This window comes from Ursus maritimus, unplaced genomic scaffold (assembly GCF_017311325.1).
Source record: "Ursus maritimus isolate PB19 unplaced genomic scaffold, ASM1731132v1 scaffold_35, whole genome shotgun sequence".
In the NCBI taxonomy this organism is placed as follows: Eukaryota; Metazoa; Chordata; class Mammalia; order Carnivora; family Ursidae; genus Ursus; species Ursus maritimus.
This window is the reverse complement of record NW_024426119.1, coordinates 4,811,668-4,828,645: the sequence shown is the minus strand read 5'-3', so window position 1 is coordinate 4,828,645 and position 16,978 is coordinate 4,811,668. Positions and strand designations below refer to the sequence as shown.

Genomic DNA, 16,978 nt, shown 5'->3' with positions numbered 1-16,978 from the left:
TACTAAGATCTCTAGCATTAAATAGGACTCAGAAAAAATAAGCAGGAGTAAATAATTTGGCTTATTTTGGTACTTAGTTGCCTCCTTTCTCCAATAAACTCTACCTCCCTTCTGATGTATGGTCTTCTTGATTCTGCCCTAGTCTGTTTGCTTCTCAAGAGTTTAATCTTTCCCCACTGGAACCGTCCAATAGAATCTCAGAACCTTCCTTCGGGTCATGAGTCTGCTATTGACATAGGATGGGTGGGGCAGTATGTCACAGTAGGGTGGGTTTCTCATCATTTGTGCCAGGTTCAGCCCAGATGGATACGTGTTTCATGGACGAGTCTTCCCTTTGGTCATGGTAGTTTCAATGGATCTGATTTCTAGGCAGTTTGAAGGGATAGCCTCTTTCTTTATTTCTCTGGCAAACTGAGCACTTTCCCTGCTCACATGAGTGTGACTCATGTGGGAGCTCTGGGTCCTGACACCAGCAGCCCAATCCCATAAGGTAGCCAACTACTCATTAATTCAACACACACTGAAACTTTGAAGGAGCACCTATTTTTGCCAGGAACTGTTACAAGTACTAGGGAGACAGAGTGAACAAAATAGCCCAAAGCACCTGCCTTTATGGAGTTTACATTGCAGGGTGTGTGTGGCAGGGGGATCGGAGGGGGTAACCCAAGCAACAAAATAGATGAGTAAATTTATCTTATCTGGTATGTACATTTTGGCCAGATTCTCCACAATTTGTAACTTTTTGTGTGTGCAAGTCACGGAAACCTGGAAGTTTCAGATCTTGACTTAATAAGGACTGCATTGAGTTGATTTGTGGGCCAGAGTGACTTCTTAACATACTGTAGTTTCTAACAAACTATTTGTAAAATTAATGGCCTCTGATGACCCCCATTACCATCTCCCTTCTTCCTGAAAGAAGGCATTTCATTGCTTTATGAAGCTGTACACAGAAGAGTAATTAAGTAACAATTCAGGCCAATGGCCTCTCCCAGGAATTAATGGTAGGGAGAGTTCATTAACCCCAGCTGGTTATAGCTTCTCCAGGAAATGCCCTGGACCAAGGTTATCGTAGCGATTAATGTATTGGATAGAGACTTTAACTGGGATAAAAATAAAGCTCTATCCATCTCCTTCCTGGGGAGCTTTTCTCCTTGAGGAGCTACCAAAGGCAAGCCCGTAGGAGCAGCAGAACCCCAAGCTTGGGGCCTTATGTGGGGTGAAGACAACAGATTGCCATTAGTGAGAACTGCTAAATCAAGGTAAAAACGGGGCCTTGGGGGCAAATTAAGGCTCTTGATATAAGCCTTCCTGATCTTTGGGAGGTGGCTTTTGATTAACACCCAGTACAGATTTAGGGCAGCTGTTTCCACCTTGTTAACTTTTCCATGCCATACTCTGCCCTGCACAGAAGAGTCGTGGAGAGGTGCATATTTCGCTGCATTGCTGCCAGGGATGCAGTGGCCTTTATGTGGAAGTCTGCTGTGCAGATACCCTTTTTTCACAGGCTGGACATTTGGGCTCTTCTTGCTGGGGCTTCACCCTTCTGCTGCGAGGGCCGTGGTCAGGTACATGAGTCCCTGATAAGCTGCCTGGGCCCTGGTCCTTTCTGCTGCCTCACAGGGATGGAGACCTATTTCTTCTGCTCACTTTACTTGTCCTTACTTTACTTTGGCAAAATCTTCTTGGATATTTTTATAAATGAGCCTGGTTTTGAGGCTCATAGCCAGGCAAGGCTCTAGAACCTCATTTTAGATCAGTTTTCAAATACAGAATCAAGTACACTATTTTCCTTATGTCCTTACTTATTTTTAGTGACTATTTCTGTACAGTCTTTAGGCTTATAAAATCTCTTTGAATTTCCTTTCAGAAGACTTCTCAGAATAGCTTTCTCAAAAGCAGAAGCTTGAACTAAACTGAAATGTGAAGCAAAAAAAAAAAAAAGAGAGAGAGAGAGAGAGAATGTACCAGTAGTTAATGTTGTCATTATTTAATATCCAGTAAACTATGGTAGTTTAAATTGACAAAAAGTTATGTATTTTCTTTTAAAACTAAATCTTTATAAGTTTATTGCATCATTGCTTTTACAACAGTTATAATAAAGAACTAAAAATGAAAGTTCATCAAGGATCTCACTTCAGCAAAAACCCTGTATTTTTTTCCAAGCTTTCTTCTATTTTTTTTTTACCTGTTAACAAACCATCTTTTATAGTTATCATAGAATAGATATACTGTGGTATTTTGCTTTTTCACTTAATATTTTTTATGAACTTCTCCCAGGTTGCTACATACTTTCTGTAATTATAATTTTAAACGCTACATAAAATTCTGCTGAGTTGATAATGTTCATAATCTGCTTCATCATACCCTTCTTACCGTACTATTTATCTTTTTGCATACCTATCTTCTCTTGAAGGCCAGGAGAGTACCTATATTAACTTTTTAGAGCTGCCGTAACAAAGTACTACCACAGGTGGCTTAAACAACAGAAATTTATTTTCCCACAATTCTGGAGGCTGTGGGTCCTGAACAGAGTGTTGGGCAGAGTTGTTTCTTCTGAGGCCTCTTTCCTTGGGTTAGATGGCTGTGTTCTCTCTGTGTCCTCACCTGGTTATCCCTCTGGGTGTGTCTGTGTCCTAATCTCCTCTTCTTACAAATAAGGACACCAGTCATATAGGATTAGGGCCCATCCTAATGACCTCACTTAAAGTTAATTAGCGCTTTAAAGACCTTATCTCCAAATAAAGTCACATGCTGAGGTATTAGGTATTTAGACATATGAATATTGAAGAGGGGAGCACAAGTCAGTCTACATGAGGTACTCAACAAATGTTTGTGACCAAATTTATGAACATTCAGGTTGTTCTCCCTTACCCTAAACAACAGCACTTGAAAGAATATATATGTATAGTCATTATATTTTTCAGGAATAACCAGAGTATCAAAGTGTACACTTATATTTTTACCAGTTTCGAATGCCTGTTCATTAGTGTATCAGTAAACTGCTTTTTATTTAATAGACGAGGAAAATAAAGGCAGGGGAGATTAAATGTCTTGTTGGGATTAAAAAAGATTTTTAAAAATCTGCCAAACCTGCTTCATCATACCCTTTTTACCGTACTATTTATCTTTTTGCATACGTATCTTCTCTTGAAGGACCACATCTCTTCTCTGAGAGACCATATCTCTCAGCATTTTCTGGTTTATTCTTTTGTAAGCCTAGGATAGTGTAATAGGAAGAGGGCATTTCTTCGATGGTAACACAGGGTTGGTATTGGGGACTAGCAGCTATTCAGGGTGTCTCACCTGTTAGTGACATATTTTTGTTTTCAGTGAGATCATTTCAGAAGTAACCATGCTTGATCTCTGCTTTAATAACTCTGCTTTATTTTAAATTTGCTTCTGTAGCTTTAATTTAAAAGTTTGCAGTTAGGAAGTGATCGTTAAATGGAGAGATTCCTAGGGTTAACTAGGGCCTTTGCAAGTTAACTTTTGTAAAAATGTTATACTGAAATCGTAATATTATACTCGCTTCTCAGTTCTTCTGTGTTCTTTTTGCCATGTATTGGGAACACCTTTAAACTTGCCAGTTGGTCCCTTTTGATCATTACGGAGAAGTCTTTGATACATTGAGATGTTAGGTTGTCTTTAACTTAACAGAAGTAATATTATGCTGGAATATTTATACTGTGAATGACTTATGTTTAGCTTAGCTTTGGCTATGTAATTCATCATTCTTCATTTATTTAGCAGACCTTTTTCTGAGCACCTAGGTAGATAATGGGATGTCCGGAAGATGACTTGAGTACTCAGTTTCATGAGGCACTACAATGTGATAAATGTTATGGTGGAGGCAGCTAAAAATTGCTTTGGGATTCAGACAGTGGGAGCATCTCGCTTTATGAGTTAGGGAAGCTTCCAAAAGGGGAAGTGCCTTTGGATTGAGTCCTAAAGGAAGGGAGTAACTTTATAGAGAATAGGAAAGGATCCTCTAAGAGGAGGGATTGACAACAAGTTCAAAGGCACAGTATGCTCGGTGAGTGGTGAAAATTCACTGTAGTTTCTGTCTAAAGTAGCACATCCCGATGTGTGGTACATGAACAATTAGCTGTGTAACATAGTTTTAGGTGGGTGGGATATGGAGGTAACATTTTTGATTTTAAAAATTAAGTTTAAATAGTGATAGTTAAATATTTAGTAAAGCTATAAGTAGTACATTAAAACTTGATTTAGAAACATTGCCTTGAATGAGAATAAATTTATTGGAGTAAAAATAGTACTTGGTTTAAAGAAAAATATTAAGTAGACAGTTGTTCTGGGGGAAGATGAACGTAGCCAGCATTGTGAAGGTAGAATGTGAGTGACTGAAGCTTGGGGATTGGTGCTCTAAGAGAGTATGTGGCGTGGCAGGAAAGGGACAGCGAGGTCAGCTCAGGAGCCCTGCATACTTGTGCTCAGGATGCTGGGTTTCATCTTGAGGCACCCCACAAGACACTGGAGACTTTAGGGGGAAGAGTGACATGGTCACTGTATTTGAGAAAGGTCATTCTGGAGCGGTGAAGGATGGTTGGGAGGAGGAAGCCCCAATGCTGTCCATACTGTGCATTATGATCAGACATCTCAGGGGAGATATTTTACTTTATGTTTCCATTTGGAATGGAAGCTCAGGTTTTTATCATGCATTTTTTTCCCACTGAAAATTGTATGTTGCAGTTTTTTTCCCTTTATATTATTTTCTGTTTGGTTTATAAAGGCAATAGTAAATCTTCTCGGTGAACGATGTCTTATCACACCTGTAATGAGAGGATTTTTGTCCCTAACTCCTCCACTTCAACGTATGTAGCCATTGCTTTGAATATCTGCAATCTATAGATGGTTTGGCCTCTCCTTGTTCTTTCATATTATTTTCATTGGGCCTTATTCTTCCTGTAAATGGAAATGTGGCAATCCCATGACATTTTCTGGTTGCTTTCAGTTGTAAAACGATGTTCCAGTTCAGCAATCAAAGGATCCGGTACCAAGTCATAATAAAAACTCTGCCCTTGGTGTGGAGTGGAGGTTTCTGCGCTCTGGCAGCTGAGGCCTACCGTGGGTAGAAAGACTGCACTGGGAATGAGCTTGTTGACTTATATCTTTCCGCAGAGAGCACATCTACCTCTCCTTTCCACCAGGCTGGCTACAAGTCAGACCAGGTAAGAGAGGAAAGGGGACTTTAAAGTCCTTACTTGACTGATTTTGTTGTGCACTGCCACCCCGTCCCATAGGGCCTACTTGGAGTTTAGACCTGACGCTTTCTCTTGTGGATGCTCTTAGGAAGTTGTTGGAGGTTGCCTAACCACTCTCATGACATAACTGGAAACTCTAGTTCTGACCTGGACTACTGTATGCACGTCTAATCCAGTCATTCATTTCCATCTCCTTTAGCCACTAAGACTTTTGTCATCCTGCCAGCTTCTCTTTGCTGATCACTTGTCCTTCGAGGTGGCCAGGACTGGCTATACAATTTGTAGAACATAGTGAACTGAGTTCATTTTGTGTAGAACTCTGAGAATTCAGGGCCCTGTCTAAAAAATTATTAAGAATTTTAAACCAGTGACAGCAGAACACATCCATGAAGCTGGCCTTGCAGGTGGCTCTCATGAAGGAGACCTGAGACAATCCTGTGCAGGCAGACACACTCACATATTCTTCGTCTAAACAGGCTCTGGAACACGGGCCAGCTCCCACTTGTTTACTCTGCTGTCAAAGCAGTTAGCTAACCCGTATTATGCTCTTAGATTTTCTAGATGACAGTCTGACAGTGGTCTCCAGTATTCTCCATGCATTCGATGACACCTAGGAAGATCTCCTATTAATTTCCTATCATTGCTAAAATAAATCCCCACAAATTTTGTGGCTTAGCACAATACTGATTTATTATTGTACAGTCCTAGAGGTCAGAAGTCCCACATGGCTCTCAATGGGTAAAATCAAGTGTTGACAAGGCTATTTTCCTCTGGAGGCTCTAGGAAAGAATCTCTTTCCTTGCCTTTTTTTTGCTTCTAAGGCCACCTGCATTCCTAGGCTCATGGACCCTTCTTTCTTTCTGAAAGCCAGAGGTGTAAAATCTTGAAATCTCTCTGATTTTCTGACCTTTGCTTCTGTGATCACATTGTCTGCTCTCACTCTGACCTTCCTGCCTCCCTCTTACAAAGTCCTTGTTTATAACTTCTAGTCCATCTAAATAACTCAGGATAATATCCCCATTTCAGGATCCTTGAAGACATCTGCAAAGTCATGTGAAGTAACATACACACAGAGGATGGAGACGTGGACATGTTTGAGGGAGGGGTCATCATTCAGCCTACCTCACTTATCTTGAGGTAAAGGGAGAAGCAGCCCTCCCATCCTTCCCTTTGAATTGACATTTCACTAGGCTAAGGAAGGGTCTCTACCCCATTGTGAGTATAGACACAGCACAGCCCTCTGAAGAATTCTTTCCTCCAATCTTGGCTCTACACTAATTCTAAAGTAGGTGAGGAGTTTAAGAATCATCTAAGCAGTTCTCCAAATAAACTACTTGTACTCAAGATCTTATCTCAGGGTCTGTTTCAGATTCATCTTTTGTCTTATTCTTTCCTGATTTTACTGTTAAATATTCCAGTACCAATTAGTATATCAACTTTGGTCCTTATAGAAAGTGTTACATTAGCATTTAAGTAGGAAAACAGTAATACATCATTCCACTTTTTGTGAGTTAAATGATTCATTTCCCTCTGATAAAAAGTTAATTTAGAAAGTTCTGGGAAGTGATTATTTTCTTCTATGTCCTGCTTTGAATCCTGATACCTTACAGTTTTCACACTTATATGATTTAGTGTAAAATCTTCAAATGTTACTTAAAAGACAAGGTTTTTTTTTGTTTTTTCTTCCTTTTCAAAATGGGATATTCGAGTAGATAGCTATGTGTGACCTGTTTGAGTTTTTGCTCCACAGCCTGACAGCTCCAAGATTCAGTTCTGTGCCAGGCTGCAGGACCACTTCCCTCACTGATCGTAGGAATCTAACTCATGTAGAATCTAGCCAGCCCCTGTTCCTGTTTTTTTCTGACTCTGCTCCCAGCCTAGTACTTGAGCTAGTATATCATTCACATGACCAGCGTCCTATTTTATTCCTCAGTTTCAGGGTCCGGAATTCTGTCACAAGCCTACCTGGGAATATAGTTCTGATTTATCCTGCAATTAGACTATTTTTGTTAGAACCTGATGCATGGATCTCTGACGCTAAGTTCTTCCTCAAAGCCGGGCCCATCCAGTGCATCCACAATTCTCCAAGGTTCCGCCTGCCCAAGTCCCCATGTCTCTATGGTCTGCCCACTTACTGGAATGTGCACCTATTACCATTGGTTGGGTTTCCTTGCTTCTAATCACCTGCCTTGTCCCCATCCTTGTCTCTCTATATCAGCTCTCTGGATCTCAAATGCTTTTTGTATAACCATCCTCTGCTTTGCTCCCAAATCAGAATCAGAAGTTGTATTTTACCACTGTTTCAGCATCTTCTCTCATGTGGAATATTCTGCTGTGGATGGAATGCTTGTTGTAATAATATTAATGTATAAATTGGGGTATTTTTTGTGAAAGTAAAAAATGAGATTTTATAATTAGGATATATTTTGAAAATTCTCTGCATGGGATATAGTTTGGTGACACTTAAACACATAAAGCATTTTTGGGAGCTGTTTCACAGGTTACATAGTTTTCTCAAAGACTTAGTTATGCTACAGTTCAGGAGAGAGGGTGCTCATCTTTAAATTTGATTTTTTTTTTTTTTTTACCAATACTCATCGATTTTTGTTTGGGTTCTTGTAATTTTAATAGACCTCTTTCCTGTAAAAATGTAAATAAACAAAAATAAAGGTGAGTTTTTTCTTAAGCTGATGTGAGTTTTAAACAAACCATCTCTGAGAGGTCAAATTCAAGATAATTTCAGAATTCTAAACAGGTTTTATAACCTCTATTGGCAAGAGATCTGTATTTGCAGAATCCATAAAGCTTTTAAGGTATAGTTGATATTGAAACAATAATGACCCTGGAACAGGATATTTCCTGGAGATTAATGACCAGCTGGGAGGGGTTGATGGCCTGAGGTGTAGTTGAGGGCCATTAACCTCAGACAGTCATTAAAGCCCAGGAAATGTCCTATGTCTAGGTCGTTATTGTTATTATAAATTGAAAATGGAAAAAAAGAAACAGGCATACAGATAATCTGAAGGGCGCCTCCATTTCCAGTGGTTTGAACAGGGAGCGTTCTGGGAGAATTTATTCCCCCGTCCATTAGCCAACCAATCTCTCTGAATCCTCTGTCACATTGCCCTTCAAGGGATGGGTCTTTGTGTTGGAAACCCCTGAATTCCCCAGGGTAGAGAGAACAGTTCCCTTGTTATAGCTACCTTTGCTTGGAGTGACTGGATTAAACAAATAGTAATGGTGAATAGCTTTGCTACTGCTCTTAATTGTACCCTACATTGCCATCTACTTACTTCCCATGGGATCACTTGTTTTGTTCTCTATTTAGCTGCAGTAAACTTCCCACAGTTAAATTTTAAGCCCTCGAATATGTTGTCTGTGCTTTTTCCCAGGTTGTTGGGGGGTGAAAGTGCATGTTATTTGCTTTGCAGTTGTGCTGTCTTTAGTCAAGCTACATATGGCATCCCAGTCCAATTCCTTATTCAATTTTCAAAAAGTACTATAATTCAGAGATATTTTCAATTCCCAACTAAGAAGCGATGCTTAGTTTTGAATGCAGTAAGTTTCAGCTTTTATACTAATCCTGTAGTGGAAGATTCGCCTTCCTCTTTTTTTTTTTCCTAAACAAAATATTCAAAATGGAGAAGTTATCGCTTTAGGGTTTCCACTTAGGCTTCATAACGAATAGTTGGATGTGAAATATTCAGCTGGAATATTCTGAAACAACTTGCCAAATTTATTTTATTCATTGGCTATAAGAAATTTCATGTAAGATTTACCCCTCCCCCCAAATCAGAACAGGATAACCTGAGGATCATCAGGCTACCATTTCATTTAGTCAGTAGTCACAACATTTGAGCCATGTGTTGGATCAGCTCAAATTCATCACTGATGACTGTTTAAAAAAAAAAAAGGGGGAAAAGAAAGACAGAAAGAAAAACTGAAAATATTTCCCTTGATAACGTTGGTCCAGAATATCAGCCTTATAGAAGAAGAGCATTTCACTATATAGTGCTAGGCTGCCAGTATTGTTATGAATTTTGTAAATATACAGTCCATCCTCAAAAGGCTCTTCTTCTCCCTGTAGTGGTACCTGAAATTCCTGTTGCTTATGACTTTGGTCTAAGATATTGAAAGTCCTAGTTAAAATACAAATGCTAAGTTTTCAACCATTGATATTTACCTTAATTTTAAGTTATTAAATCTTCCAGACCACAAGCAGCCTGGGGGTTCAATATACTCAAAATGGTAAGATTAATAAATAATAAAGGGAGGTATCAGAAAAATATTCTTTTTTCAAATCCCTATCCATGCAATCTGTGAAATTCCTTTTCTTGGCAGGATCTTCAGAGTAATTCACATTCTCTTTGATATCCCTAAAAGTCTTCCTATTCCACCATTCCTTCTCATTTTAACACATTTTTTATCAAACATGTTTTTTTTGTGCTAGTCTGTGCTCTGTTGCTTTCTAGAATCTCTTTATGCTGACATTTCTGGTGAGGTGGGCTGACTTTCATGCAGGCTCCAGGATTTGTTGTTGCCTTATGGTGGTACAACTCATGAAATGAATGTCACCCTATAAGGTTGTTAGTGTTACCCCGGTGAGGTGCGGAGTGTGGAAGAACGCTCTTTCCACCAGCTACAATTTTTTTTTTAAAACAATAATCTGATTTTGAATTTTTATTTTCATAGTCTGCCTGTTGATTTCCTAATTTATTTTAATTTAATAATTCTTCCCACCCCTTTGACTTCTTATATTGTCCCTTCTAGTGGAATTTGGTGCAAATTATTATGGGAATGGGTTGGGAGATATTACAAATGATGTCGTCCATGGTAACCTAAAGTCACCCCCTGGCCCTCTATTGCACTAGGCATCTTCATTCTCCCTTTAGGATGAATTTCCTCCGTTTTTCACTCTGCCGAAAAGTTCCAGGCCCTCTCTCTGAGTAGTTATGTAACCACATTTCTACTCCATCAGTCATTGCTTATTGATGAAGTCCCTGCCATCCTCCTGGATCGTCTACACAGAAGCACCCTGCCATATCTGAACTCTTGCATTACAAGGGGTAGACTAGAGACCCTTTGAGGACTCTGACTTCCGATTATTTTTTCAAGTATTTTTATTGTGGTTCTGTAAGGAATACCAAAAGGCATAAGTATCCCGAGTGCGCAACCACAATATAATCTAGGCAAGGGAGAGAAAATGAGACGACATCAAATAATGACGATCTGGCTGCCCTTATTCTAAAAGAAGATGAAGGCATGGGAATATAGAACTATATTTGTTGAAGAGTTCCAATTTATTTGGGTATACGCTTCTAATTTACTGCTCTTCTTTACTGTATTATGGTGTAATTATGTATTATAGTACTTCATTGTAAGTAATTAATAACAGGTACCTTAGTAATATGTCGGCTAGGTTGCATAAGGTTTCAGTCGCTTTTAATTATTAGAATAGTCTTGTGTTGTTTCAAAATTTTAATTTTAAATTAAATTCAAAGCTTTTTTTACCCCCTTCATTCTACACAGAATTGACTTCTCCTTATTCTAGCCTCTGGCCAGGAGTTTTTCAATCTTGTTTAGGCAAGGTAGAAGTAAAGGGACAAGGGTAAATGCTTCCTGTTTAACAGCCTGTGGTGAGGTTGAGTTCTCTGACTGGTTAGTTGTCCTCATTTGTTTGGTTCAAGGTAATCAAACTGCCTTTTGGGGACAGGCATGTAGTCATTGGTCCTCTCATATGTAGGTTCTTCGGAGGGTTTCCAACGTCCTTCCCTTCCTAGTATATACTTCCTGATGTGAGAAATCTGGCTTTACATTTTCCACTTCCTTAAGCTCTCCAAGAGTTGTCCACCCCAAAAACCGAGGTCCCTTTCCTGGTGGTCAGCCTTCTTGATGAAGTCTGGAAAGACAGCTAGAATTCAGCAACTTTTCTCCTGTCTGTCGACCCTTTGGAAAGTCATCCATCTGTGACATGTCAAATAATGGGGCGGATAGCTCCACAGCTACCTCTTCTCCCACCATGTTCTCCAGTTCTCTTTCTATGGTTCAGGTAGCCCAGGTGTGCTGGCCAAACAGACTGCCAACTGGAAAATAAACTGCTCAACTTCCCTTCCTGTAGATACCTCCTGTTTCTAACATGGATTGCTTTTGAACCCGCTTTCCTTGGTTTTAGGTAACAAGATAATCTACTTCCTTCTCCCGCATGGAATAGTGTCTCTTTAAAAGGCTGCTCTCCTCATTATCCTTCAGGTTCTTTTTTTACATTGCCCAGGGAGACGTGGTAATGCTTGGTAGTAAGGCTGTTAGTAAGCCCTGTAGGGATATTCTACATATCATAATATGGGGGTCTTAGCATGTTTTAGTCTTCAGCTTGGTCTTAGATGCAGTTCTAGGGAATCTAGAAAATTTCCACTTGATAACCTACTTCAATCCAGGGGAAAATGGGGGAGGATATGAAATAAAATCACTATTGCTGTTCCTATCCTAAAAGAATGAAATCAAAGTCAGATAAACAAAGGTGCATGGGCTGAAACTAATATGAGCCATTTGGGGAAATTTGCTGGCCCAGAAAGTGTGCAACTTGCCAGATATCCTACAAGGAGTCCAGAGGGATGAGACTCCTTTCAAGGACAGCTGGTGCAATATCAACAGTTAACAGAGAAAACAAAAGTCACATTCTGCTCCTGTTGGCTCTGAGAACCTGATCTTCCTCCTGGAAAGAGTAGAACTGAAAATATGAGAATAGAATTAAGTTTCAAGGGAGTAGGGGGAATAGAGAACACTGATATGCTTTGAGCTCAGGTCTTCAGGCCCTGATAAATTACACTCCAGGATGCCAGAACCAACAAATGTGATTTCTAGTTACCTTTCGGTCATCACTAAGAGTGCTTGGTTTTTTTCTGATGTTGTTTTGTTGTTGTTTCACTTTTCTTCTTGAAAGTACAATGAGCGTTTACAGAGCAAATGCACCCCCCCCCCAAATCAAATGGAGCAAAAAAATGGGAAGGGAAAAGGATTTTGAAAATATAGCCTAGTAATTTTGATGTTATTGTAAGCATAATTTTTGACTAGACTAGTAAGTGGAGGATTTATGAACAGTTATTGAGAAAGTGATCACTGAGAGCGACATGGGTTCGAGAAGAACATTAGCTTGACAAATCAGATCTCTTTTCCCCTTGTTTAGACTAGTAATTCAAAGTAAAGCCAAAATATAATGTGTTCTAAATTCCATAGGGTATCTTACATTCTCTCATTGGATTCTCAAAGATATGATGGGGAAATGTGGGCAGATTGTTGTTTACATAGGTGGATTCATAGCTGTTTGAGAAAAAGCTCATTCACTCAACAAATAATTCTGAATCCTTGTTGTATCCTAGGCAATGCGTGTAGCCCTCAGGATAAGAGACTAGAGAATTGACACTCATTAAGTGTCTGTTGTGTGTACTTATCCCATGCATACATGGGATCTTTTTTTACTTGTCTTTTACTTGCCAATGAGAGATGGGCATCATTATCTCTGTTTTACAAGTGAGTTAACCGGGGTTCACATTTGTTGTCCAAGATCATACATAATACTAGTACGACGAGTAGCCGAGATTCAAACTTTGATCTACTTCATGGTAAAGCCATGATCTTCCCATGACGTGATTTTCATTGCTCCAGAGAATAAAAGTAGTTACCAAGAGGTGAGTCAGCATAGGAAATTCAGCATCAGATGCAGAGTCACTATAAAGAGGAACTGTCCATCACCTGGAGCCCTGAGGCCTCTGAGCTCTGTGCTTGCCCCACCCACTCTCACTGCAGGTTCTCAGTGAGAGAAGGGATGACTCTGTCAGAGATCACACGATGTGATAGCTGTGTTAGGGGAAATGCTGATCCATGTCACCTCTGAAGTCCTTTCCAATTAGAGTAGCTTTTGAGTCTGTGACAGTCTGTGCCTACTAAGAATCCCTGTATTTCTGGGCACCTGGGTGGCGCAGTCGTTAAGCATCTGCCTTTGGCTCAGGGCGTGATCCCAGCGTTCTGGGATCGAGCCCCACCTCAGGCTCCTCCCCTGGGAGCCTGCTTCTTCCTCTCCCACTCCCCCTGCTGTGTTCCCTCTCTCGCTGGCTGTCCCTATCTCTGTCAAATAAATAAATAAAATCTCTAAAAAAAAAAAAAAAAAAGAATCCCTATATTTCTGAGAAAATGGGATTGTTTACTGCCTTTTTGACTTAATAATATCATCAGAATATTTTACTATGCTTTTAAAACTCTTCATAAATGTCATTTTTAAAGACATGATTTTTGAAAATCATATGTAATGTTTTATCTTTACTTCAGATTGTTCCTTAGGATAGATTCCTAAATGTAGAATTATTATAACTAAATGTTGGAGCCTTAAAGTATATGTGTCTCTGTGTGTATTTACATATATGTCTTTCTTCAGTCTCTCCTTGCTCTCTGTGTGGGGGCCAGTTTCAGATTTTACCCAGGAAGCACCTGAGGTTTTCAACCCACAGAAGTATCTGTACAGAATGATATTCCCCACAGGCAGTGCTTGAGAGTGCTTCTCCTGTCTCATCTTTGCTTCTGTGTTGGATGATTATCACAATTTGGGGGAAATATGTAGGTGAAAAATGGTATCTAAAATATGCTTCAGTTTTACTTCTTTGATTATTAATGCAAATATTTTAAATTTTTCATATTTGTTAGCCATTTTATCCTCTTACTACATTGTTCATTTTTATGAGGTAAAATACCAATTTATATAAGTAATTTATGTATAAATTTATGTACTTCTCATATAAGAAACCTCACCAAAAAGGGGAATTGGGTAGGGAAAGAAACTTTAAAAGATCAGTACACTGTCAGCCCCACAGACTGTAGAGGGTTCTTAGCCAGACAGGGTGGCCAGTGTGCCCCAACCCCCATTTTTGTTTGCCCCCAAAAAGCAACGTATCAAAATAGTGTAAAATTTAAAAACCATTCTATACATAAGCTATTCAATATTTTTCCAGCATTAACTGATACAAAGCATGATGAGATGGCATTTTTAGAGACAGCAGCTTCAGACCCAGAAAAGGGTGATGAGGTGAATTTATTTCGTGTGGGTAAATCAGTGGCAAACACAATTTTCTTTTTTTCTTTCAAGAAGGCAGGAAAGTAAATAAATGGTCACCTCAATGTAAGGAGAACATGATGATCCATTCTGTGAGTGGTTGGGAAACGGGTAAAGATAGGACAAGGAGTTGGTCACAGAGGTCTCACAATCTTAATTTGTTTGGTCACTTCCGATAAAAAAAAGTTAAAAATAAATTTTTTCAGAGATACCCTAAGCTGAAAACCTGAGCCACACTCTCTTTTGGCTGTCTCCTTCTGGAATCACCTTCCTTCCTTCCTTCCTTCCTTCCTTCCTTCCTTTCTTTTCTTAGGATTTCATTTATTTGTTAGAAAGAGAGGGGAGAAAACACAGGGAGAGGGGCAGAGGGAGAAGCAGTCCCACTGAGCCGGGAGTCCGATGTGGGGCTCCATCCCAGGACCCCCATCATGACCTGAGCCAAAGGCAGATGCCTAACTGACTGAGCCACCCAGGCGCCCCTGGAATCACCTTTCTAACTTGGCTGGTACACTGAACAGAGCAATGAAGTTTCCCAGGGTGGGTCTCTTTCTGGGCTCTGGCTCTAAGTAAGGCAGGCCCCTGCCGCTTTCCCTCCTCTGTGCAGAGGGCAGTATGCATTAAGCTGAAAAGTTATTGTTTTCCAAATGTGAGGAAGGGGTTAGACTGCTGCTTCAGAACTGTGAAATTGTTTGGAATGTTTTACAAATGGTCGCTACATCAACAGCAACAAAAAAGGTAATTACAAAGTGTGTACATCACAACATACTTTTTTAAAAATGATTTATTTATTTATTTGAGAGAAAGAGAGGGAGAGAATGCATGGTGGGAGGGGCAGAGGGAGAGAGAGAATCTCAAGCAGACTCCCCGCTGAGCACGAGCCCATCCTGGGACTCCTGGGTCTCGATCTTACAACCCTGAGATCAGGACCCTGAGACATGACCTGAGCCAAAATCAAGAGCTGGACGCTTAACTGACTGAGCCACCCAGGAGCCCACATTACAACATTTCACATTGTGCTCACCTTCCCTTAAGTATTATTCCCAAAGGTGCTCAGCCTCGAGCCTGACTGAAATCTCTGGGGAGAGGCAGAGACTGGTGAAAAAGACACAGGGGTTGGGTTGGGACAAGCAGCAAAAGGAGAAAGCAGCCTTTCAGTTCAAGATCAGCCCTCAGTTTCAAGGCCGCCTTTGGGCAGGCTGGCCTCAGGCTGGAGCCGGCATCAGGGGAAGAGCAGCTGCAGGGTGAGACTGGGGTGCTCTGCATCTCGTTCAGGCCAGGCAGCAGCTGATCTGGCAGCCTTTGTGTACAGAGGTTCTCCTCTTTGGTGCATTTCAGCTTATCTTCCAAATCATCAGTTATCCTCTCTAGCTTGGCTACCAGTCTCTCAGCAAACTCAGCATGGGTCTCTGCCTGTTTCGAGTTTGTCAGTAAGAATCTTTATCTCGTCTTCATATTTGTCTCCCTTTTGAGAGTATTTTCCTTCTGCAGCACTCAGACACTTTAGGTTCTGGTCCATCAGTTTTACCTGCTCATCAACCACCTGGCAACGGGAGTCTGCCCTCTCAGCTTGTTCCTCGTGCCTTCCAGGTCCCCCTCAGTAATCACCCACTTCTGAGCCACCCCTTCATACTTCTGATCTGCTTCTTCTGCAGTGTGCTCAGCTTGCTTGAGTTGGATTTCCTGGAGTTCCAATTTTCTTCATCTCTTAAGGCTTAGTTTTCCATAACCTTCATACCTCCCTTAACTCCCATCAGCAGCTTTCTCAGCTTCCTCCAGCTTTTGCAGGGCATGGTCCAGCTCCTCTTCAACCAGCTGGATCCTGTGGTTCAAGGAGGCCACCTCAGCCTCAGCCTGCCCCCCAGGCCCGCCTTTCCGCCTCCACCTCCTGCCGCAGGTGCTCAGCTCTCTCCTTTGCATCATTGGCTTGCTGCTGGAGAACCTGCATCTTGCACTTCACGGCCTCGATGGTGGTGAACCCAGCCATGGTGCCCTCCCAGGATCTGCCAATGCTCGGCTTCCTGCCTCCTCCGCTTAAAGCTGCAGCCGGTTCTCCGTAATGCTTTTTTTGGTTAAATGAGACAGGAAGCCACTTCAAGCTAGCTTAACAAAAAATGGGAAATGGAAATTTCCTGGCTCACTGATGGCTCCCAAGAACTGCCTTATGTAGTGCTGAGTTCAGGGACTTAATAGCATCATCCGGGCTCAGACTGTCCGTCTCTCAGCTTGGGTGTCCTCTGGACTCACGTAATCCAGGCAAACCTTTCCTCTTGGCGACAAAATGACCATGCAGAGATCCAGTCTTCTCAGTCACTCAGTGAAGGAAGGTTCTCTTTTCCAGTCATTGTAGTACAGTTTCTCAAATGAGTCTCACTGGGTGGACACAGCCACGTGCACATTCCTGAAACAGTCACAGTGCCTAGAAATATAGATTGTGGGAATGGCCATATTTACCCTGTTCATCCACTTTTGAAGGGGTAGAGACAGACTCAAAAAAGCCAAGAGGGAGCACATTGTTAGCCCAAAGGAAAATTAAGTTTCTGCTACAAAAAAATTAGATGTCTGTTATAGTTTTCATTTTGCTCAAGGTGTTTTCTCATATAAAGACAAAGTATTATGTGGTCAAATTAAAGTTTTCCTGTAATTTCTTATCTGACTT

At 40.8% G+C, this 16,978-nt stretch overlaps 1 pseudogene; it reads right to left on the bottom strand.

Annotated features, from left to right (window-relative positions):
- Positions 1 to 15,372: 15,372 nt before the first annotated feature.
- Positions 15,373 to 16,306, bottom strand: LOC103673557 (annotated as a pseudogene).
- Positions 16,307 to 16,978: the final 672 nt, after the last annotated feature.